Raw genomic sequence first — 24,456 nt, forward strand, 5'->3', positions numbered from 1 at the left:
TGTTGTTTGGAAGTGTGTTGTTTACTTTCCAAGGATTTGGGGATTTTCCAGCTCTTTCTGTTATTGATTTTTAGTTTAGTTCCATTGTGGTGTGTGAGCAGACACTGTCGGAGGAGGGGAGAATTCTGTAGTGTCCTGTGATTGGGGCACAGGTGAACCTGTGCTCTTGGACCGTGAACTTCACCAGTTCCTCTTGGGTTCCCCCTCCCTCCCGTGTGGTTGGGACAAGATGGCTGGAGAGGGGCCAGAGTTGGGTAGTTCCCTTCCCCAGGTAGGTTAGGCTCTAGAAAATAGTTTCTTCTGAGGGTGGGCCTTGTTGAGAAGAGAATGTTGTGGCATATTTCAGAATGATTCCTTGTTTCCTCCCCAGACTGGAAACACGAGGGGATTTTTCTCTGCTAGTTGTTATGAAGAGCTCCTTGTAGAGCTCCTGGAGGTAAAAGTCACCCAAGTGTGGGAGCCCCCTAGGACCGAGTCCCCCTGGAGTTTCTAACTCTCATACTTGTCCAGATTGAGCCTCTAGCAATTTGTCAATTATAATCAGGTTTTCTGACCCTGGCCCCATTCCTGCAGGGGTTTGTGCTCATGGGTTTCTGCTCCAGTAAGTTATGAGTCTCAGTATCTGCCTGTCTGTCTCTTCAGTTCTGGGGAGGGGGGAGTGGTTTACCCTGTGACCTCATTTCTCTGACACATCCAAGTTTGTTCAGGTTTTTAGTTGTTGTTAAGATGGAGTGATGAGTTCTAAGCTCCTTACATGCTGGAACCAGAAACTGGAAGTCTATTGATGATGATATTTTTTTAAAAAGATTTAGTTATTTATTTATTTGACAGAGACAGAGAGCGCACAGACAGGCAGAGCGGCAGGCAGAGGGAGAGGGAGAAGCAGGTTCCCTTCTGAGCAGGGAGCCCGATGTGGGGCTCGATCCCAGGACCCTGAGATCATGACCCGAGCCAAAGGCAGCCGCTTAACCGACTGAGCCAGCCAGGCGCCCCGATGATGATATTTTTATCTCTATCATTCCTTCTGCATTTATTAGTTGACCTTCTAGTGCAAGGAAGAGCTTTTCTTTTTTATTAGTGAATTAAGTAAAATATTTATGTATTTATGCATTTATTTAAATGGACTCATGAACTTACAGGTTCCTATATCATTTAATGGATTATAACGCGTTCTTATTTATTTTGATACTCAGATCACTCCTGACTTGGCCAGTGGAAGTCTTTTCCAATTAGCTCTTGTATGCTTTGATATGTTTCCATTTTTCTTTGAGCACTTTCTTACTTTCTGATGCAACAAGATGTTCCAGGCTTGTCTTGCACTTTTCCTGCTCCAGCCCTAGAACAATATAATTAAATTTTAATACATTAACTACTTTCTGTTTTGGAGAGGTTATTCTAGCTGAAGATAGAGTTTGGATTCCCTGTTATTTGTTATGTTCATTGTACTACACACCATATTGTGTAGTGACGTCATCAACATTTCCAATGAAAAGATGTGATCAGTTAGTCTTTGAATCCATTGTTCTGCTCTGGTTTAGCATTTCAGGTCTGGGTATAATTTGCACAGGTGCACTGATGTATCATTTTGATTTAGGTAATTGCTTTATTTGAGTGTTTGTTAAGAACTGCAATTAAAATCCCCCAGTTAACTCAAGATATCTAGTGACGGTTGGTTCTGTGCTTAGTCCTTGTTAGATTCTCTAGAGCATAAAATACGGTTCCTGCTCCCAAGTAGTTTATATTCTAGTAGGGAAGGCAAGGAGAGCCTACATTAAGCCACGGCAAACGCCACATGAAAGTGTATAAATCATCACTGCATTATCTGGGTGCCAACAGTAGGTCTGTACCAACTCTTACGGATGAGATTGGAGAAGGCAAGCAAGACCCCACAGCTCATAATCATTAGGACAGGAAGCCTTTGCAGACCTAGGATGAACTCTGCACATTTGCCTTGCCTAGGAAGATGAACTGTTTCATAGATGACCTTTTAAACCTGGGCTATAAATCTCAGTGGGACGCACACAGGGAAGAGTGGGCTGCTCTAACTAATTCTTGGGTCTCACTGAATTTCCACACAGAAGCATTCCTTGGAGCCTAGAGCAGGGTAATGGAGTTAAAGTAGGAAAGCATGACCTTATGACATTCTCTGCCTTCATTCACTCCTGATTGTCCTAGAGCAGGGAGCTCTGAGTCTTTGTAAAATTGTTCTTGTGAGTGATGTTACCAGACTCTTGCAGAAAGGATATTACCTAGCAGAAAAGCATGCCAAGGTTTTTTTCAGGCCCAATAATTTTATATCTCCATACTGTCTACACTCTAGGTTGTAAATGCCTTGCGGGCTGGGCCCTGCATTATCCGTATTGGCATCTCCCATTGTATGTGCATAGGAGTTATTCATTGATTGATTGTTTTTCTGAAACAACTGCAACTGCCTTGGGATGTGTGACATGGGAGATACAGGGATGAGATTTGTTGAGTTGTGTAAATTCAAAGCTTTTTAGTGTGTGTGTGTTAGCTTAGCCTTGTGGCCCTGGAGTGGCTCTAGGCTTTCATTGTAGAAGCAAAATCACTATAGCAGTTCCAGACCTCACTTTTCCTAAAAAAAAAAAAATTTTTACCACAGTTTTCCTTATTTAAAAAGCAGATGTCCTTTTAAAAGAAAGGGGCGCCTATATATTGAAAAGTCTCTTTTAAATAAAAATAAAACTATGGCCTCAATGATCTTCAGTGTTGAACTATAGGCAAACTTAGAGCAAGAGGGGCCTTCCTTGCAATCCTAAGATGAAAGCATGTAGATGACTTCTTTGCTACCGTGAAGATGGATCCTGGAGAGATGGTTTACATTCTTTATGCTCCCTTCTTGGGCCTTACTTTTGGGCCCAGTGAAGCCTGAAGCTTGGTATCTTATAATTCTTCCAGCCAAGGAGGCACTTGGGATTCTGCCTTCTAAGGGGTAGGGGTAAGTTCTGGTAGAACTACAAGGCTCTGCTGAATAAGGAACTATCAAATCATGCAGCACTCACAGCTGGGATGCCCGTGTACATCAACTTTGGAAACCAGCAGTTGGATAAAGGAAATCCCCCAACCTGAAATGAATATCGGCTTGAGTTATTAAGCCCAGAAATATTTCCTGTCTTTGAGATTTGCTGGTAGGCCATGCTTGCCTTAAGCGAAAGGGTCAGATTTTCCCGTAAGCACTTGAGCTCTCTTGCTATTTTGGGTAATCACCTCTCCACACACATATGCTTAATCAGGAGCCGGAGCATAGGGAGTTTCATCGACTTTGTCCTGTGCTGCATTAGGCTCCCTTCCTTGGCCAAGTGAGGGCTCTTGATGAATTCGCCCCCTTCTGTGATCATGTTGTAGGGCTTTTGATTAGACATTGTTGTTTGTAATCCATCCCCATGTTAACAGGCATTCCTCCAAGTGACGACAAGATCTGGCCTGCAGTGGATGATGGCTCTCCCCTGGGATCTCCTGGGGACAGGCTGGTGCTTTTAGAACTGCCGTGTGCCTTGATCTTAATTTATCTGTTGTATTCAATATCATTGGAAGCCGGGAAAAGGCCAAATACTTGACCTCTGTTCCAGGGCTGTGGTATTGCACCCACTCCAAGCTTCCTTTGATCCTGGCTTTGGCAAGCCAAGTAGGGGAACGTCTTGGTCCCCAAAGGTTCATCTGACTTTGTCCATTTGTGACATTAGTCTTCAAATTACAGTTTGATTTGATTGCAGGTTGGAGAAAAAGAAGGCTTTGACAGTCTGCTAGAAAGTAGCTGATCAGACTGAGGCTTTTCCAAGTGTCCACATGAAGATTAGTATTCCCCCCAGTCATTGCCTGGCTGTCATGTGACAACTCTTGAGGGATAGGACATTGGGCTTTGTTTGGGCTTCCCGGTTATGAGACTTGGAAAGGTGGGCAAAGCCATTAAAGAGAGCCTACTGTGTTTATGTTAGGGCCACTCCCAGTCCAAATACAGACCACTTCTTGGCCTTTTTAATTTTAGAGTGTTTGCTTAGAATGAATTCAAATTTGCTAAAATAATGTCTTCCTTTGTAGGGGGCAAGAAAATATTCACCAATTTTTATTGAAAAAATTTCATGGAGGCAATTGTTGACTTACTTGAGCATGAAGGCCAATAAACTGGAAAGAAAAAAAGAAAGAACAACTTGAAACAGCCTTGTATGTAAAATATTAGTGCTGAGTTAGGAAGACATGGGTTTCAGACAATTCCCATATGTGTAACATCATACATATTATGGGCACACGGCTTTTCTCATGCATCTTCTGTTCCCATCTGAAGTCTTATTGTGTGAACTAGGAAATAATGAAACTGCATTTTAAAATGTGTTTTATAATTAGAAGCAGTGGCCTTGATGAATTTTGTCACAAAATCAAATCTTCAACTCTCAGTCTTAGAGGGAACAAGCTGGAAACCAGTCGCTGGCAATGTGGAAAAATGTCAGGACTGGGTCTATATACTTAAAAAAAAAATGAAATGCCTCCTTTTCTTCCAACCTCCTTTTGGGGCTGCTTTCTCTGTTTCTCTACTGCTATAAGATGCTTGAACTGAGGGTGGATCTAAATAGCTGGGGGATGTACCATTCCTTAAATTGCTAAGAGCCTTTTGCTGGTGGTGTCCTGTGCTTGGTGTTCTGAGACAAAGAATTTCAGGTAAAGAAAGTTCTTGATTTCTGTTTTTTGTGGGCTCTAGAGCAGGTTCTTGGGCAAGAAAAAAGTCTTTGTCAGCCTTCCCAGAGCCAAACAGTAACTATGATTCTGTCTATGGAGCCTCTTATGGCTAGCCCAGCTGGGAAGTTCAGCCATACTTCATGTGGGCACCCAGTCTGGACATTTGTAGGTGTTCAGGGCTGTGTTCAGGGCTATGTTCAGGGCTGCCAGGGAGACAGAGGGGTTCAACAGCTGGCACTGCTGGTTGGCTCCAGGATTGTAACAAGGCTTATAAAAAGAGAGTGCCGAACAAGGTTGCCTCTCTGTAAGGGTCCATCTGAGACGTGAGAGTCTTGGTTTCAGCCTGAAGACCTGGCTGGTTTTAAGCACAGAGAAACTGTGCTCCTTGTAGTACACTTACATCATCTGCCACCGCGGCCCTACGTTCCCTGGAGCTGAAGGCACGGCTCGAGGGTCCCATTCAGATATCTGACACTTCTGGGGATGGGCTCCTCTCCCATGTGCAGCAGAGATGGCCCCAGTAGGGGCTGTAGGTCTGGAGAAGCAGCAAGGCCCATGTAGGGATAGGAAGCATTGACATCAAGCTGGTGACCTTTGGAGTGTGTGGTGCAAATTGGCAGGGATGGGAGCAGGAAGCAGTTTTGGCCCAGGCCAATGGTGACCTTCAGGCTCCCCCCCTGGGATCAGGAACAGTGGGGTGTTGCAACCAAGGCCATGAGGCGGAGCAGAGAATGGCACCTGTGGTTGCAGCAGGTGAACTTTAATGACTGCCAAGGAGAGCTCAAGAGCCATTTGGAGACCCTGCCAGCCAAAGGGGGAAGACCAGGGCCTGGGATTTCACAGATCTCCTGCCCCAGGCTTGGAGCCAATGTCTGGTATTCTTGTTACTCAAAACCCCTCCAGTGGCCTTTCTCCAGCTGGGAGAAGGAGGAGTGGCCCAGGTTACTCCTATTTCTTAGCAGAGAGACCTCCCTGATTCTTATTCTGGGGGACTGCATGTGAGCAGTGTGTGGGACTCCACTAAAGTCAATGTAGGGGTCTATGAAGAACTTAGAATACCAAGTCAAGCGGGGACAGTATCTGCTACAGTGGAGACATAAACTCCCTCCTCATGATTTTGTTATCCTCTGACAGCTGGAATTTGGACATTTCTAGCCTTTGGGTGAGGAGATTCATTTCTCCACTGTCAAGGAAATTTATTCCAAGCTAGGTGTTTTATGACATTAGGGATGTAGGTTTTTTTTCTAGTCATTGTTTTCTGGAATATTCCATTCTTATTGTATATAGCTAGATGACATCTGAACGGTGCAATGATTTTATCTGTTCTTAAAAATTTACATTTGCTATAGTATGAACATTGCTCACGGGTGCTACTTTTTTGGGTGGTATAAATGCTCGCAGTCATTCAGAGTGCCCCTGTGACATGCTGGGCTTTCCTGTTTTGACTGCCTCATTTGGCAAAGGCCCAAGGTCACACATGCTGATGTTGAGAATGACCCACCTGGTCCTCCAGTGAGGGATATGGAATACACCGTGCTTTCATACCAGCAAGTGTTGAGAAATTGAAGCTGTCCTTTCTTACTCTTCTTGGTAATAAATAGTGTTTGAACTCCGTGTGGTATTCTGATTAAAGCTTACCTGTCGGAGGGTGAAGGGCAGGCTCGTAGTTATCAAGATATGATTATCAGATATTCTTTTAAACAACAAAACAGTAGCAGCAAAACCATAGCAGAGGCTGTGTGGCTCAGGCCCGTGCCACTTGAACAGGCTTCTCTGGGAAGGCCTCAGGCCTGGCGCTATATGTGGAGTTTGCTCTGAGGGAAGGTGCTTATGTATCTTCTGCAGCAATTAGCAGATTCTTCAATGGTCCAACACGGCTCTGGCCTCCTTAAATTCTGTTTAAGGCCAAAAACGAGACCACATCATGTGGGCTTCTGCCCCCAGGATGCATGCAGCGGGAAGTTCTCTGCATGCTAGTGTGTCTTGGCTCTGCATCGGGCAGCTTCGTCTTGGGTCCTTTACCCTCAATCCTTTTTTGTCGCCTCCCAGTGGAGAACAAGTCAGGCATGGTCTTGCCTGAAGAAGCTGCAGAGTAATCTGTCCTTCAACCAGCCACGTATGCCCAGCCCCCAAGGCTGCATGACTGTTACAGCCGAGGGGTAGGTACTTTCTGTTTCTGTCCTGGGAGAGCAGTCCTTTAAAGTTTTTTTTTGACGTTGTGCCACTTTTTCCTTTACCCTCCTTACCGACTTCCTGCCAGTTGTGCCATTTGGCCAGAATGTGCCAAATTAAAAGTTAAGTATTTTATTGTGTAGTTATGCTAAAGGATGGTTTTTCAAGCCAGATATTAGGATGTTATCTCCTATCTGTATACTTTAAATGGAAATGTATTTCAAGAGCCACAGAATGGAATATTTGAAATTAGGACTGTCTTAGAGAATCTGGGCTGGGGGTTTGCTACAACCATAGGGCATAGAAAAGAATAAGATCATTTTTGCCTTGAGGTTGTTAGTTTCAAAGCATCTGTGTGTTCCTTCTATGTGCTCCTAGTCTTGGGGTCCTGGCAATCTAGACCACCTTTCCCCATTGAACCAGTACTGCCTGAGGGGCAGAAAAAGTAGCAGCTTTTTCTCTTGCCTTCAGCCTCAAAGGCCGAGGCCAAGGACCTCGCTGCTAGGTGCCTGCCAAGGCCTTTTGGCTTTCTTGAATGACTTGATCACACACTGATGTTTCAAGGCTGGGTGCTCCCCAGCTGGAGCCCTGAAAAATGCTTGCATGGCATCCCTAGAGAAGGAAACTAACTTGAAAGAAACTCCCACAAAGTAAATCACCAGGACCGGATGGTTTTCATCCAAGAGCTGGGGAAGGAAATGAAGTGTGAAATAGCACAGATACTGATGAAGACATTAGTTCTCCATTAAAACCACAACTGTGTCAGAGCAGAGGAAGTTTGCTAACATGAGGACCTTATTGCTAGAGGAGAGAGATTAGTGGCCTATCTGCTGCCTTCAGAAAACCTGGTCCACTTGGAAATAATGGCACAAAATATGAACAATAGCATGTTCGCCTTTATTCCCATAAAGCAGGTAAGAGGGACAGTGTGCTGATGCGTGCATGATAGCATTTTAGGAGAAGCCTTGGAACGAATATAATAGTGAATATGTCACACATAGGCTGCTATCCCCTACTTCTGTGCCCTTGGCAGACATCACTCATCAATCTGGTGCTCTTCCCTTTGAGCTTGGATTGGGCCTCATATGCCTCAATTTTGTGCTCCTGACTGCCACCATCAAACGACCAGAGTTGACATATGTGTTAAAACTCATTTTCCCTCCTCGCTTAAGGGGATGTATTTTTCATGGACCACAAGGGTTTGTAATTAAATTATAAATAATGATGAGAAGGAAGTCTTTCACAGGTAGTTTAGTTTAAGAGCATGACAAGAAACATGTCACATTCTTTCTTCTAAAGACTGAGTTAGCAGAACATCCATCTCCACAGATAAATAGTTTTGTGAGAACTGAATCCAGATGCGTAATCCCAACTTGAATCATAGGAGGATCTTTCTGGAGGGAAGAGATGTCACTTCCTCTCTGGCAACAAGCAGCATGCTCTGGAAAGTTCTTTTGAGGAATGAGAATCAACAGCAGCCTCTTTCATTACACATTTCCTTGCAGAGTTTGTAAGCATTGTTGAATCCTGCCACAATAGTGAGTCAGTGGGGCAAAGAAGTGAGGCATACTTTAAGAGAAGAGCTACACTGAAGTCCAGAGAGAAGAGAGGCAGGAATGTTAGACCCTGGAGAATCTGAGTGACTTTATGGAAAACTTGCAGTTTCACTGGGACTGGCTTTCATTTCACACTAAGGGAGCAGAAGGCCAGTTCTGCTGCAGGTCTGCGAATCCCATGGGCCTATCCACAAAACATTTTGCCATTGGAATGAACAAAGCCTCCTGTCACTGACAATGACAAAGCAATTTGGCTATAATAACTGTCCTACAGCCTAGGGATCTCCATATGAAGGGGTTTGTGATGGAACAGATCTCCTGGAGTATGTAATGTAATCTGATCATTTAAAGACAACTACCTGCCTGCCCCCATTAGGGGATGGGCTATTTTTCTTGACCAGTGAAGAGACACTACCCACTTTGGTTAACAGAGAATCAGAATATAATAAAAGGTACACATAGCATGGGAGAGCCCCTAATCCTGATAGTTCAGGATCTTGTCATGCCGCAGGGTCATCACGGGGGCGATGGCCAGGTGTTGTAGCTCGGGGGCTGTGGCGGCAATGATATGGTGGGATCCATTGGTCAGCAGACCTGGGCACTAGTCCCCACCCCACAATTAGGTACCCTGAAACCTTGCTCAGATCTAGCAGAACCATAGGTCATGGGATGAGATGCTCAGGAGGGCATTTTGTCTAGATCTTTGCCTCAAGGAACTAGGGATTTTAAAGCGAGGCAGTAGTTGCTCAGCAAGAGTAAGTCAAGTGCACAACGTGGGGGAGTGAGAGGAGAGAGTGCAGGCTCCCAGCCAGCAGACCTCATGTCACCACTTTGCTTCTGAGCCTCAGTTTCCTGTCTTTAATGGGCATGGACCCAACAGGGCGAGTTTAGCACGGTGTTCTGAGCACAGGGAGAAATCTCTGCGGGTTAAATGATGAAATGTAGTGCTGAAGACTTATATTTTGAAGGCATATTGTAGTTGGTAAAGTGCTTTCATTGGCATGATTTCACCCTGCTGAGGACTCATCGAGTGGGGTAAGCCGTGGGATTCCTTATCCACTTTCTACAGATGCCTCAGCTGACACTCAGCGGGATGCAATGGCTTCCTCGAGGTCATATCAAGGTCAGAACCAGGGCTCAAACTCCTGCCTTCTGGTTCTGAATCCAGGGTTCCTTTCACCACAGAACGATAGATAATGGAGAGTTTACTCTATTTATCATTCATTTTTGTGACAGTGGAGTCTTCCACGTCACAACCTGGTAAAAATAGACTGTGAGGGCAAGGAGGTTCTCAGTAGCAAACAAACTGAGCTCACCAAAATGTTCTCGTGGGCAGGCTCGGTTGCCGTGGCCTTTAGGAAAGCCTTGGCAGTCCTGCAGCGGGCAGTGTCACCTACTCGCTGTGCCCAGCCTTCCCTGAGGAGCTGCCTCTTACAGGCACTGCCCTGGAGGACACGGCGGGGGCGGGGTGGGGACTGGGAAGAGGGTTTCTTCTGAGGTATGGGAACCACCAACCTGGAGCCAGTCCCTGGTGAGGGGGCCAGACCGTTTGTCCCACAGTAGCAAACTTACGGTGGTTTTGGCACACAGAAGGAGAAACGGCCTGGTGAGCCTGGGCTTCCTTTGCCAACTGAGGATTTTCTGAGAGGCAGGGGTAAGGAGAGCGAGGGAGTATGAATGAGTAAAAGCATCAAAGCTGAAGAAAAAGCCCCATTTTCGTTCACTTAAAGATAATTTTTAATTCCCCCTACCTCTCCAAATGATTAAAAAAAACCATTTATACATACATGTATTTGTGGTTAAAATACAGATAAATGATAAATAAGGAACCATACAGAGGAAGTTTAACATTGGCAGAGAAACACAACCACTTTGACTTTATAAGGGAGACAAAGAATGTGTTTTTGTGAAGATGCACCACTAGTATTCTGTGTTGTCATTTGAATATTTTTCCTGTTGAAAATATCTGGCGAAGGGAAAATGCTTTACATTACAGCAGAAGAACTTAGAAATTAGACATTTTCCCCACTGGGAGAAAGTCTTTCAAACCAGTGGTCCTCATCCTTTTAAAGTCATGGATTGCTTTGAGAATCCCATAAATACCATACATTCTCTTCTCCGAGAAATGCAAGCTCTTACAAATTTAACTTATGACTTTAGGTCATATAAAGCCCTAAAGCACATCCGCTGACATTAGGTTAATAACCTCTTCATTGAAAAAATTAGAAATTAATATTTTACGAAACAGTTTTTCCCTTACAAAAAGATTCACTGCATGCAATTGAGATGGTTATAATTAGAATGTCGGTATACAACCAGTGTCACACAAAATATTCTGATTTCTGTGAAATGCCGTAGCCTATAATATGTATATATATTTTTAAGTAAGCTCTTCGCTCAACGTGGGGCTCGAACTCACGACCCTGAGATCAAGAGTCACATGCTCCACCGACTGAGCCAGCTAGGTGCCCCCACATTCACTTATAATTTTATCTTACCTTTTTATTGGTTCTTTTAAAGATGCTGTGTAGTGTGTACTCCATTGTAATTTCTGTCTGATAACACGTGATATTTGGCATAATAAGGAAAATCAGCCTTCACTGTTAAATCAATTTTGATTACACATAGAATATGGTATATAAAATAATATTTTAATATATGCAACAGCCCACACGCCATCAATAAGATCTCATCCTTCAGACTTGTGAATTCTGGGAAAAAATTACTTCCACATGTTCCTAAAACTACTTAAGATTTTTGACTGGTTGGTGGTCTATTGATTGTAAATATCTGACCTGTCAAAACGCCATCTTTAAACTCCAGTGATGCATAGAGGCTCGGAATTAGCCAGGGCTGAATTTATTACAGAACAAAGGGAGGTGATGATTAACACACCCATCTGAGAATAGGGGGGTGCCAATAATCCTTGAATGGATTAGATGCCATGATCCTAAAACCACATTCTCTGAGTGTTGGGTCCTTGCCCAGAAATGGGGAGAGACCAAACACTGATGCCTTTTAAATGACAGGGTATCTCCATGGGACTCTGGTCAGGGACACTGGTTGAGGATCAGTGGGGAAGAAGCCTTTCTTTCTCTTATGCTCTAGAAGAGTTGAGGACTAGACCCACTCCACGTGCAGTAACCCTCAAAACAGACAGCCCACCCAATTAGTGTTACACAATTATCAGTCTGCCTGTCTGGGTGGTGATTACATTCAAGTGTAAATAAAAAAGGTTTTTTTTGTTGTTGTTGTTTTTTTAACCAGTAACTGGGAATAACACTTTTTTTTTTGGACTCCGGTAAGCTACTTTCAAGATGGGCATAGAGTCTGCCAAGAAGATGAAGTGAAATATTACGTACTGTCCCCCAAGAAGTTAAGAGTCCTAGGCAGGCTCTCTCTGTTCACTGGCAGTATCTGGTAGATTCTGTCCACTCCCAGGATATAATTCTAGGGAAATTTATGTTTGTAAGAATAGTCCATGGACAGACCACTAAACCCATTTTCTGATAGATTTTCCCATGACTCTCTTTCCTCTAACATGTCTTATAAGCTTTATAAAAAGTCTGGATTTTTACAATAGCTTGATATGATAGCATTGATGGAGACTGAGTCTTCGAGAGAGGACTGTAGCAGATGGGGACCCTCCTGAGAAGGAAACAAAGTCCTCTTGACCCCCCATTCTCTGGAGGGAATCACAAGCCCAGGTGCTCAGGAAATCTCCTGTCGCCCTGAGATGGGTCAGGACACTGTGCCATGTCTGAAGCTTCTAAATACAGTTCAGGCTGGGTCATCATGACAGATGCCGAACTGGCACCACGACGGGGACTGAAGTGGGAACTCTGACAGTGCTTAAATGCCACAGCCCCTGGGCTCTAAGTCTTCCTGGGCTGGGGCAGGGAGAGGCAGTGCTGAGCCTTATGGGGAGGAGGGTAGGAGCAACTTTGGCAAGGAAATCCTGCTGCCTCAGTGACACCTCCACTCCTTTGGAGAGCAACACACACCCAGCAACAGCCCACCAGCTATTTTAGAAGCTGTCAGGGTTTGAATTGCTGACACACTTGGAGGACACTGTCTCTTCAAGAGTCATTCTGACCAAGGTAGGTAGGCCTGGGGGAAAACAGAAGCATGCTGTAGCCAAGGTGTTGGTGGAGGAACGAGTGGAGTTAAGTGATCTAGGCAAGATTACTCAAGGAGGCAGGAATGGAGTTAGGAATAACATGTTGACTTTGGGATTCCCAAGTCAGCCTTTATGCAGAGGAGTGTTAGGTAATCCTTTACCTTGCTGCACCCTCTTCTTGGCCATCACCAAAAATCTGCCCTAAGGTGAGCATCCTTTGACAACTCAATCTCTTCTGGGGAGGGCTATAGAGGGAAGAAAGAAGGCCAGAGAAGACAGGACGGGGGGCTTTTCCTGGAGGGTTCTGGGGACTTGGGATGTGAGGATGGACTTCCAAGTTCGGTAAGCATGTCCAGCTGGGGTCAGTGAATTGTAAATTTAAAGACACTGCCATGAATATGATTAACCCAGGGTGTGGGTTAATCACTCTCAATGCTTGCCCTATACTCCAAAACTGGATTCTGTTCCCTTATCAAAGCGTTTGGCTTTAGGATTTCTGAAGGAAGTGTGGCACAGTGGATGAATTCAAGCTTCAGAGCAAGACCCGGGTCCTTTGCTTCTCTGTGGTACTTCTGGGTGGGTGGCACTGGGCAGGTCACCTTGGCTAAGTCTCAGCGATAGGGTTATAGTGAACAACTCTCAGACCTCATCCCCATTCTCCCTGGGAGACTCCCTTAAGCTCTAGATCTTTCCTGCCTCCTCAGTGTGTATTTTCCTTAGCTGAGCCAGAGGGTGAGTGCTTTGACAAGTGTGTCAATTTGGAGTCAGGCTGTGGCCTCCCGACTCTTTCCTGTGTCCCCCTTTTTCACGGAACACTGCCCTTGGACTGCTTCTCCAGCCAAGGCTGACCAAAGTCAAGGTTCGATTTTACTTCCCCAGCCCCATTTCCTTACTGAAGGTCCAACATACATACATATTTGCCCAGTGGTATTCCCTGTTGTCTCTTCTCTCAGATTCTAGTCATTTTCCTTCCCAATAGTGTGGCAGTCATTGTCGACTAGGGGAGCATCACGTAGGCAGGCCCACACAAAAGGAGGCTTTCTCAAGATGTCCATCAACAGATGAATGGATAAAGAAGATGTGGTATATATACACAATGGAATATTATGCAGCCATCAAAAGGAATGAGATCTTGCCATTTGCAACGACGTGGATGGAACTGGAGGCTGTTATGCTGAGTGAAATAAGTCAATCAGAGAAAGACCTCACTGATATGAGGAATTCTTAAACTCAGGAAACAAACTGAGTGTTGCTGGAGTGGTGGGGGGTGGGAGGGATGGGGTGGCTGGGTGATAGACATTGGGGAGGGTATGTGCTATGGTGAGCTCTGTGAATTGTGCAAGACTGCTGAATCACAGATCTGTACTTTTGAAACAAATAATGCAACATATGTTAAGAAAAAGGAAAAAGAAGAAATAGCAGGAGGGGAAGAATGAAGGGGAGTAAGTCGGAGAGGGGGACGAACCATGAGAGACGATGGACTCTGAAAAACAAACTGAGGGTTCTAGAGGGGAGGAGGGTGGGGGAATGGGTTAGCCTGGTGATGGGTATTAAAGAGGGCACATTCTGCGTGGAGCACTGGGTGTTATGCACAAACAATGAATCATGGAACACTACATCAAAAGCTAATGATGTAATGTATGGTGATTAACATAACAATAAAAATTAAATAAAAAAACAAAGGATATGTACTATAAGGGATTGACAGAATTTAGAAAATGCAGAAGAAAAATTTTTGATAGAATCGTATTGAATCTGTAGATCTATTTGCATAGTATTGCCATATGAACTACATTAAATCTTCCAATGCATGCAAAAAAAAAAAAGGAGGCTTTCTTAGCTGACATTTTCACTATTTCTTTGCTTTCCTTCCTTCTGCCTTTCCACCATTTCTTCTAACACCATTCAGTTTTGATGATTTCTGCTCCAGGCCCTGAATTATTTTCTCACCATGTGATCTTTTCCTGTTCTACATGTTACATTTTCTTTATTAGGATTTCTTTACATCTTCTTTTCTCTCTTTGAAAGAACACAAACCTTCTTTCTCTCTCTCAGATATGCACAGGGAAGTGATTGGGAAAAGATCTAACCCTTGTGGTCACTCCCCTTTCCACATGATGGAAGGAGCTAACATTTAATATACTCCTGCTGTGTGCCAGGAGCTTTACTGAGAGTTATTGGCATCTCTATTTTAGATGAGGAAATTGGCCTAGAAAGGTTAAGTTGCTTGCTCAAAGTCATACCTCTGGGTCTGTGTGGTTCTAAAGAAGGACTGTGCATTATTATCCCCTTCCTGGATGCATCTCTGAACACCCTGCTTTACTGTAGACAGCACAGACCCTAGCTGAATGGGGGTGTGGAGGGGGCAGGAATCACTCCGTTTCTGAAGGAGAGGGCTTGCGTGCCACCGTTCTTCTCCCTCAGCATCACTAGCTCTAGCGCTTGAAGACCTTACTCTTTCCCCCTTTTTTATCCTCATGACCACTGGCACCTTCTCCTCTTGAGCTGCCGTGGAAAAGAATTAGTATCAGAATTTTCCAGATGCTTGGCTGGGAGCGCTACTCACAGAAGTGATTGAATTCACTGAACTCATTTGGAGCCTGTGAAAAACTTCAGGTCAGACCTTGCCAATCAGCTTAACACAGCTCACGGTCATGGAAGGAAAAGTGGGTGGGATTCAAATAATTTAGGTTATATGTGGAGGTGACCCTCTTGGGATTTCACTGGGAACATGGCATTCAATGAAGATAGCTCATTACCAGAGGTATATTGGTCTCTGGAAGAAGATCAGAAGATGAATAGCATTCAAGATTCTTCATCTGGCTTCAGTCTATACTCCCCAGCTCTGGTCACATCTCTTCTCCTGTCTTGCTAAACACACAACATTTCATTCATTCATTTATTCAAAAAACCAACATTTTATTGAGTGCATAGTAGGTGCCAGGCACTGTCCCAGGTGCTGAGGATATAAGAGGACTAATGCAGATGTGTTCTGAATTACTTGCTGTTCTCTAAACCTGTCTGGTAGACTTTACTGCCATGCCTCTGCCATAAAGTTTCCCTTTCCTGGAAGACCCTTCTCCTCCTTTCCCCCATTTCTGCGTTTTTATTGCAGACATCTCTTCACTAGGCCCAGAAAAGACCACTGGGCTGGAAGAGATTCTTCTCATCTCTAAACTTCCATAGAATTTTGTTGATATTTCTCTTAGAAGAACATGAAAATTAGCGTTTATCTGTCCCTTTTACTGTTTTACTGTTGATAAGGTATTCACATAAACATACATACATTCTGTGTTAGTGATTCACACAGTAGGTACTAATGATATCCTCATTTTACAAATGATAAAACTAAGGCTTCAAGAGGTTAAGTGACTTGTTCAAGATTAGACAGTTGGAAAGGAAGAGGTGAACTTTAGAACTTGGTCTTTTGAATTCCAAATTCCAGTCCCTAGTGTGCTATGTGCCATGTTGGATTTTGACTATTCTATTTTTATTAGATTATTTATTGACCTAGGCTGACTTCTAAGTGATTTTGTAAGTTCCTGAGAGCATAGATCATATCTTATTCAGTGTTGTGCCCCTTATAGTCCCTAGCACATTGCTAGGTCTAAGTGAGTTAATCAGTAATTATTTGCTGAATAAATAAGTGATTTATCAAACGGTTGGATTTAGATTATTGGGGAGGTTGTTACATAGTTGCCAGCCATGTAGCTCTCTTATAATCCTAAAACAGGATGGCTCTCTATGTTTGGCACGATACGTTGGGTTTTAAACTTAGTGTAGCTGGTGGTCTCTTTCATATAATTTGAAGGGAATTTCATGTTCCTGGTTGTACTCAAAGGTCTATTCTACTTACATGTTTGAGATAGCCATCTCCAAGGGCACTGTCTCTGGAAGTTAAATTATACTTATTGCTTGAAAATTGGCTGTTTCTTCTTCCCCTTTAGTGTATTAGCACGAATTTGTTTATTTATTGGTGCTCAGTGAGAATATCCTAACAAGGTATAAGGCAAGTTCTTCTAGGGCCTATGGGAGAAGGGCTCCTTCTCACTTCATGGAAATTAAAGACCACTATGGCAGATGACTGATGGTGCTATAACAGTGGCCGGGGTGGTAGTGGGAGGTTAGAAGTAGTTGTGGTTGCAAAGAGCAAACAAGCACTGGCTTGGGGATGAACTAATGTGTCATTTCACCCAGAAAATATGCCAAGAGCCTCAAGGAGGGGCCTGTGTTGACAGCTGCTGGCTCAAAATTGACTGGTAAATCTTGAAGACCACCCAGTCAATTAGGATCAACTTTTGGAGGACCTCTGGTGTAAGAGGTATTTAGATCGAATATTGCCATGTGGCTTGTGACCAATTTTTTATTATTCTATTTATGCATTTTTTGTGCTTTCCATCAGGAATATTTTCTGAACTAAAAGTCAATCTCAAAAATTTTAATTTTGTAGGAAGAATGAAATAAAATATTTGAAATTAGGATGGTTCTAGGAAACCCAAGACCCATATTTGTCTTTATTTTTTCTTGGTCTTCCTGATTAACTTTATCATTGGCATGTAATCTTGTATGTTAATTTGATACTTTACTGTTTATAAATGCTTTCACATACATTGTTGTCAGATGAATTCTCCTCAAATATAGATATCCATTTAAAACTATCAAAAACTCTTGGGCCGTGAACTGTGACCTGAGTTAAGCCTAAATAAACCAAATTCTGTGTAAGTAGGAACTACCTCAGCTGCCTTTTCTTATCTTTCAATGGTGTCATTACACATTTCTCAAAGTCCAAACATTTTCTGAGTACCTTCTAATGTTGTTTTGCTTATGGTCTAGGCTAGAGTGAAAGAGTGGCTTGACATTGACGGTGATCTTCAGTGACCTGTCACCTTTAGATGTTTTACCCAAGGGGGACTGGGGGCAGGAAGTGAAATACAACAAAAAGTGTTCTTTTTTCTTTTTTCTTTTGTACTTGTGCTTACTTATTAAATAATATTAAGTTGGTGAAGATATCTCAAATATTCCTGAACACAACTGCCCAGCTACTGAGAAAGTAAAATTCCTATCTGACTTTGGCTTGAATTTTCCCCTCTCCCCAAAGAACTGACAATGTCTTAGTTTCCACAGAGCTGTCTTCTGCCTGAACTGCCTGAATGTTAGCTCTGCATTTCCAAGTTCATTGTGAGAAGCACCCAGCTCTGTAGGTCTTGTTCTGAAAATGGGGAAAGAGTGTATAGTGGAAAGAACATCAACTCTAGTGTCAGGAGGACTCAAATCCCGCTATGACTAGTTATATAATGTGAGGAAGCCTCTCAGTCTCACCAAGCCCCAGCCCTACTTCATAGGGTTTTCTATGAAAAATGCATGAGATAATGTATATGGAATATCTAGTGTAGTGCTCATAACTTCTCTTCCTTTTTGCTTCCACTTGCAAAATGTGCTGGAGCATTAGAGACTGAACCTTTCATGACATTGAGCCTTTGTTTGATCAACAAGAAATATATATAAAGATTACTGCTGCCACTTCTTTGCAAAGCCTCTTTAAAAGGCTGAGTTCTCAGGGATGACTTTGGGTCCTTGCATCTGGTTCTGTGTATCACTGACAGAGATGCTGGTTGTCAGGTGGAGAGTGCTTTAGGCAGCTGAGAGATATGTGCTTTTGGTCTCCTTAATTGCCTTATTGGCATGGGAATTGCAGGCTTCAAGTTACCTCCCCCCTTTTTCCCAAATAGAACTTGGAGGGCATGAAGAGCTCAGAGACTTCATTCCATCACTAAAGTCATCTAACAGGCTTGTTTGAGTGTTTGCTATCATCATAATTTTACTTTAATCCAACCTGGGTTATAGTTCATTCCCTTGAAGCTCTGGACTGGGTATCAAATTTGGGCTCAGTCCGTACTCGGGTCAGTGCCAAATGCTCTGCTTCTGCCATATTTGGAATTACTCTATGAAAAGTTTCATCACCAGGTTTTGCTAAGCTACCTGATAAAATCTGACATCCCAGAACCAATTTCCACTGCAGAGATCCTCTAGAAATGGGAGTTTACTTGAGCTTGGTACAGAGAGTGCTGCCTGGGTTATAAGCTTCTGATGCCTGTCCTGGTGTGAATGTGAGCCCTTAGATGGCTGTGGGAGTCTTGGTTTTGGAGACTTCAGGACTTAAGAAATAGACCAAGGAGTGGCTGCCCCACTCATATCAGATAGGAAGTACCACTCAATATAGTCATGTTCCAGTTACTGGTAGAAAAAAAGGATTGTTTGATTATCATCTGGGTTGTGTCTTTTGCCTTTGTTTTAAACTGTTTTCTGCCTTAGAGTAAAATATGATAGCTGAAGTCCAGGTTTATGGAAGTGGCACTGTACATCTAATCTCAGAAAATTCTGCATCTCTTATCTGAGTATAGTAGTCTTCTATGACCCATCTCTCACAATGAAACCGGGCTATTGTACATCATTCATATAGAAGATGTGACAGAGCATTAGATTCAGCTTGTGGAATTCATAGTTTAGAAGGGAAGACAGAACTATCATCACCTCCACTTAAAAAAAAAAAAAAACCTTTGGTATAAAGAAAACCAAGTGTAAATTCCATATTATGACACCCAAGTTCCTCCTAGAATATAAACTCCATGTGGCCAGAGATTTTTTCCCCCGATTTCTCAAGGATCTAGAAGAGTGACTGGCACATAGTAAATGTTAAATAAATAGTCATTTAGTTGAGTTTGAGTTGAACCTGGCTTTCCACCTTTATGTCTTATCTCACCTCCCCTCTTCCCTTAAGTATTTTAAGCTCTGGCCATATCAGTGTGCTTGTAATTCTCTAAAAATGGCAAGTCCTTACTGATGCTATTCCCACTACCTTTAATTCCATTCCCATAAATTCTTTGTGTGCTCATATTGAACTTATATTTCAAGTCCATCCTCAGAATGTCACCTTGTGAAGTCTTCTTGATCCCAAATCACTGACTTGCTTGTTTTTCAAAGCTCCTTAATACCTTGCTCCCAAATCTATTGGAACACCTATCATAGCCAGTCTTCTTTAATAGTTTGTGTGTCCTTTCCCATGAAATTGGATTGTGAGCTCCTTCGGAGCAAGAACCTATTTTATCTGTCTTGGTCTATTACTATATAACCTGATATATACAAAGCAGAAATGTTTGGTGAAATAGAAGTGGAATTAAATGTAGTCTCACGTGCCTGCAATCCTCAGGAGGTGGAGCTGATGTAATCTGGATTTTGGTGTTAATAATATATAAAATGGAGGTAATAATAATAGCTCTTAGATTTGTTTTATTAAATAATGTTATCTGTATATAAAACACTTATATATATATATAAAGTCTTAGCAGAGCATCATATACTTAGTAGGTGTTCAATAGATGTTTACCATTAACCCTTTGGTTGGGATAGTTCTTGTGGGCTTATATTCATCTCACAGTCCAAAGTCACTAGCATTGTTATCAACAGAATCATTAATTTCTATTTTATCATAAAGCTATAAATACAATTTCCTAAGCGAGAAGATATCTTCCCCCAGTCCCTAATAGTAAAGATAAGAAAATAGTAATAGATATGATAAGGAACTAGTTAAGATATGGAAACTGAGGCTCTGTGATGAAGTGACTCTCCAACATCCCACTCATGGTGAGGAGCAGAGCCCCAGGCGTAAATGTTCTGTGTTCACTGTAGTAATTAATTATTCCTCAAAATTATTAGTTAAGTGGAGATGAAAATTGCCTGGAAGACTGTGAAATCTGTTTTAACAGTATCTGGTTTTGATGTTAAGTCAAAATACACATAAATTAGGCATTTTCTGTGCATGCCAACCAACTCACCTTGTCATGGTTGAGTTGCTGTTGTTAGAATTGGTGGTCTTTAAGTTGCACTACTAATCTATCCAGTAAACATTAGACTTAAAGGGACTTTAGAGCACCTGTAATTAAATGTGCATATGCTGTGCTAAAATGATTAAGGAAAATGAGGGCCAGAATAGTTATGTGACTTGGCCAGGATCAAACATATTAAGCCATTTCATTTGTAAGGATGGTTACAATAGTTGAGGGTTATTACAGATTGCTGGGGCTCTTTTGGCCGGGGTTGAACCTGATATGATCTTGGGAGAGACCTGATCATTGGGTCAGGAGACAGAAGACCTACCTCCTAGGCCATGTTGTTGTTTTTAATATTCTTAGTCTCAATTTTCTCATCTATGTAATGGACCTAAAAATATGCTGCTTCTACCTCATCAAATGGAAGGATATATTAAACAGTGTGTAAGATGTAAAAGAAGAAACTATTATTGCTCTTATTTTGCATAAATTGAGAATTGAACTTGCTGTAAGTTAAACTCAACTTTCTATGGGAACTTAGTGTTACTGTGTCCATTTTATCAACACGAAATAGGTCAGAGATAGAAAACAAGTAACACTATGAGCTGATGGTTAGAATCTCTTGTTTAGGGATTTTTTTGGATGGTAATAGATATGTTGGTTTGACTGTGTGAGTCACACGATGTTCTCCAGTGACTTGTAACTGGATCCATGCAAGTTCTCAAAGATTTCTTTAACTTCCTTAGTTATATATAACTTTATCATTTATGTTCCTGATTTACTAAAACTTCCCTTGTTCAAATGCTATCCACAAGAGACATCTGACAGCCAAGAAGTCTTTCCAGGTCATTCAAATGAGTTCCTAATGGTTAGTTTTTTGAAGGCAGGAAGTCACAAATTGCCGAGAAAAAAGAAAAAAACTTGAAAACGCAGAGGTGTTTTCTGATATTCAAGGGACTGGTTGTATTTCTGAATGGATGTCCCCATTTGATTGAAATAATCTGTTCTGCATTTCTTATATTAATGACATAGTTAACTGGATTATGCATTCTGATTAATAGTTGAAAATAAATGATCTGGTTAACCTAAATATTTTATCTAAATATGATTTAGAAACACATTTTACAAAGGATTCAACTTTATTTTTACCTAAGGTGTTGATCTTAACCCTATTTTAAGGGTATTATAGGGTAGCTTAATTTATGTTATTGAAAATGTGGGCTGGTGCCTGTATTCTGTACGTAGAAGTCACTGGGGCTCTATTTTGTGAGGAATTGAGAATCCAGGAGCACAGAGTACTTCCAGGGAAACAAATAACTGTGTTTGAAAATCCTCTTCATGGGCAAATGCTACCTATATCTGCACATCTTGTACCCTTCTTTTCTAGTAAGCATGAGTTCGCCAGGACTGTTCCAGTCCTCTCAGATCCCTCTCTTTGCTGGATTCCTGTGAGACATGCAAGGCAATATGTAGTGGTGTGGGAAACTGTGTGGTAGCATTTGTCTTGGTCTCTATTTGTGAATGTGCTCAGCTTCCATTTGTATTGTAAATACTTTTAGGTGGAGCCTCACTCTGTACTTAGGTATTTCTCAGGATCTAGCACAGTGCTGGGCACATAGTAAGCACCCAATAAACACATAATTAATCAGCACTAACTGGGAAACTTCTCAAGGTCTGGGATTCTGTTTCAAATTATCTACATGGTACCTCATATAGGGCCACATGCTGACAGGTGCTTATTGATTGATTTGATTGAAACTATAAACAGAATACCTGCTGATTTCTTTAACTTCTATGATAACGTGAATCTGAGCCCCCAGTCTTTTTCCTCACTTAACTTGTCTTGCCCAAGCAGTTTTAATTTGATGCTTCTAATTGAGGTTGCCTGAGTTATCACTGAAAGTTTCATTAGAAAGTATGCATCGACACTCTTCAAGTCCTTAGAGGTGGAAGAGATTATAAAAGTTTTCAGCTCAATCCTTCTAAATGCATGATAAAGAAGTAGGTCCATTATAGTTAAGTGACCTGTCCAAGTGATTCGTTATTAAATGGACTAATAGTCCATTTAATGTCACACTTTGAGCTCCCATTTTATTTCAGATGACACGGTGAGTGAGTTAAGAGTAGAGTCTCTGGTTTCCTAATTCTCCAGCCATAGTCACCATTCTAATCCCAACACAGTTTGGCCACCATTAAAAAGTTATCACTTAGCATAGTGATATCTTTCCCTTCCCTCCCTCTTCCTAAACACTCATTGGAGAAATCATATATCCAAAGTTTCCAACTTTTTCATAACTGTAGCACATTATGGTAAGCGGATTTCATACCACTTTGCTCCCAAAGGTAGGACAAGACTATTTTTTAAAACTCTTGCTTTGAGAAGTTTTCAAAAAGTTCACAATACTTGTGATATGTGAGGAGCTCTTGGCATATCACAGAAACAATGGGATTTGGGAATCCATGTCTCAGGGAATCAGAATTACTGTGTTTGGCAGAGTATGTGATGGTGATATAATGGCTCTGCAGCGGGAAGGCATATAGAATCAGGCCAGGATGGAGATTTGTCACTCAGAAGCATCAGCTCTCATCCTAGATAAGCAGCTCCACTTTTTTGTGCTTGAAGGAGACCAAAGTTAGCCCCTGTTGAGCTCCAAGTCTAAAATTATATGCTTAGACATGTAAAACCTATATATATATCCATATATACATATGGATATATATATTTGTGTGTGTGAGGATGGTGACTGGACTAGTGATTGTGGATAAACTAGATTTGGGGCAGAGACTTTCCTGTCATTTCGGAGCTTGGTTCAGTTCTGCAGTACCCTGAATATCTTTGGAAGTGAAGGGTAGGGAACTGGGGAGGAGAGAAATGTCACTTTGCTCCCTGTGGGCACTGGCAGCATTGTGGGAGACTTGCCAGCAGTGCTGCCTGGGTTTGAGAGAGGAACACATCAGGGCTAGAAGGAAGGAAAGGGAAGGTCTTGGGGGATGGGTTTTCACAGGCCTAGAAACCTGCTGCAGTTAAGTGAGCATGGCAGCAATACATATTCGTCTATGTATTTATTTAACAGGGGAAACAATCAGAATCCTAGATGTCAAGGGAGGGTTGCAGAAATAGGTTCTCAGGCTTGGCTTGCAGTATCATTTGACCTAAGGAGATTGTATCAGCTAATCTGAGTTTGGAAAATCTTAGGAGATAAGATTCTTGGCATTGGACCTCTAAGAGTAAAAAACTTTAAAAATTACAGTAAATTTCCTGGTAAATCTGACTCTAGCCTTCTCTATCACTCTGCATGCCCCCCCACCCCCCGCCCAAAACCCCTTCATGAGTACAGAAGACACAGGAAGAAAGGACCATCTGGCACAGCACGCCAGCTTTTTATTTGGTTGCTCTCAATCCTACCTTCCTGTTTGGATCACCCCTCCCCTCTGCTCATACTTCAGAAACCAATCAAGGTGTCTTCTGAACTCATTTATTCCCTTTGTTTCAACCGCCTTCTTGGGTAACTTTTTCCATATGCTTACATCCTTGCCTTACAACAGACATTTTTTTTTTCTTTTTTCATCCAAAATGGTCTGATTGGACTCTTAGGAAAAGCCATTTACTCAAATACATGACAAAATGCTTCTAAAGATCCCAAACAACTTTTCATTACTTTTGATGACCAGGATATATAAATAGAGGAAAAATTGCTTTGTTTAAAAATTACTGGCTGATGGGCAGTGATGCTGAGTAGTAGGACATTAAAGAATACATTATTATTAGCATTGAACCCTCCCCAACACCCAGCCCCCAGTGAAATTGTCTAGATTTGGAGCTGTGGTCTGTAATTATTATTATTTTTTAAAATTTGGCATTTACTTTATTGTTCCTGTTTGACTTCTTCCCTTCACTGTGGTGATGTTAGTACTCCTAATATTGCCTGTTGTGGACCAGTTTTCTTCAGCTGTTGCTAAAATGCCAGATGTCACGTTGGAAACGCAAAACCTGAAAGATGGTCGTAAATCACAAAAACAAACCATAAAAAAAAATAATAAAATACCCTGAATGCTGTGCTCTGGAGCTTCCCCTTTAAGTCTCCTTTTG

At 42.2% G+C, this 24,456-nt stretch overlaps 1 protein-coding gene across 1 annotated transcript in view; it reads left to right on the top strand.

Moving 5' to 3' along the window:
- TBX15 (T-box transcription factor 15) overlaps positions 1 to 24,456 on the top strand; it is a 99,478-nt gene that overhangs the window by 30,844 nt on the left and 44,178 nt on the right. The gene's annotated exons all lie outside the window — the stretch shown is intronic.

This window comes from Eumetopias jubatus, unplaced genomic scaffold (genome assembly GCF_037043125.1).
Source record: "Eumetopias jubatus isolate StellerSeaLion01/CBP00866 unplaced genomic scaffold, mEumJub1_p1.0 scaffold_4, whole genome shotgun sequence".
Classification (NCBI taxonomy): Eukaryota; Metazoa; Chordata; class Mammalia; order Carnivora; family Otariidae; genus Eumetopias; species Eumetopias jubatus.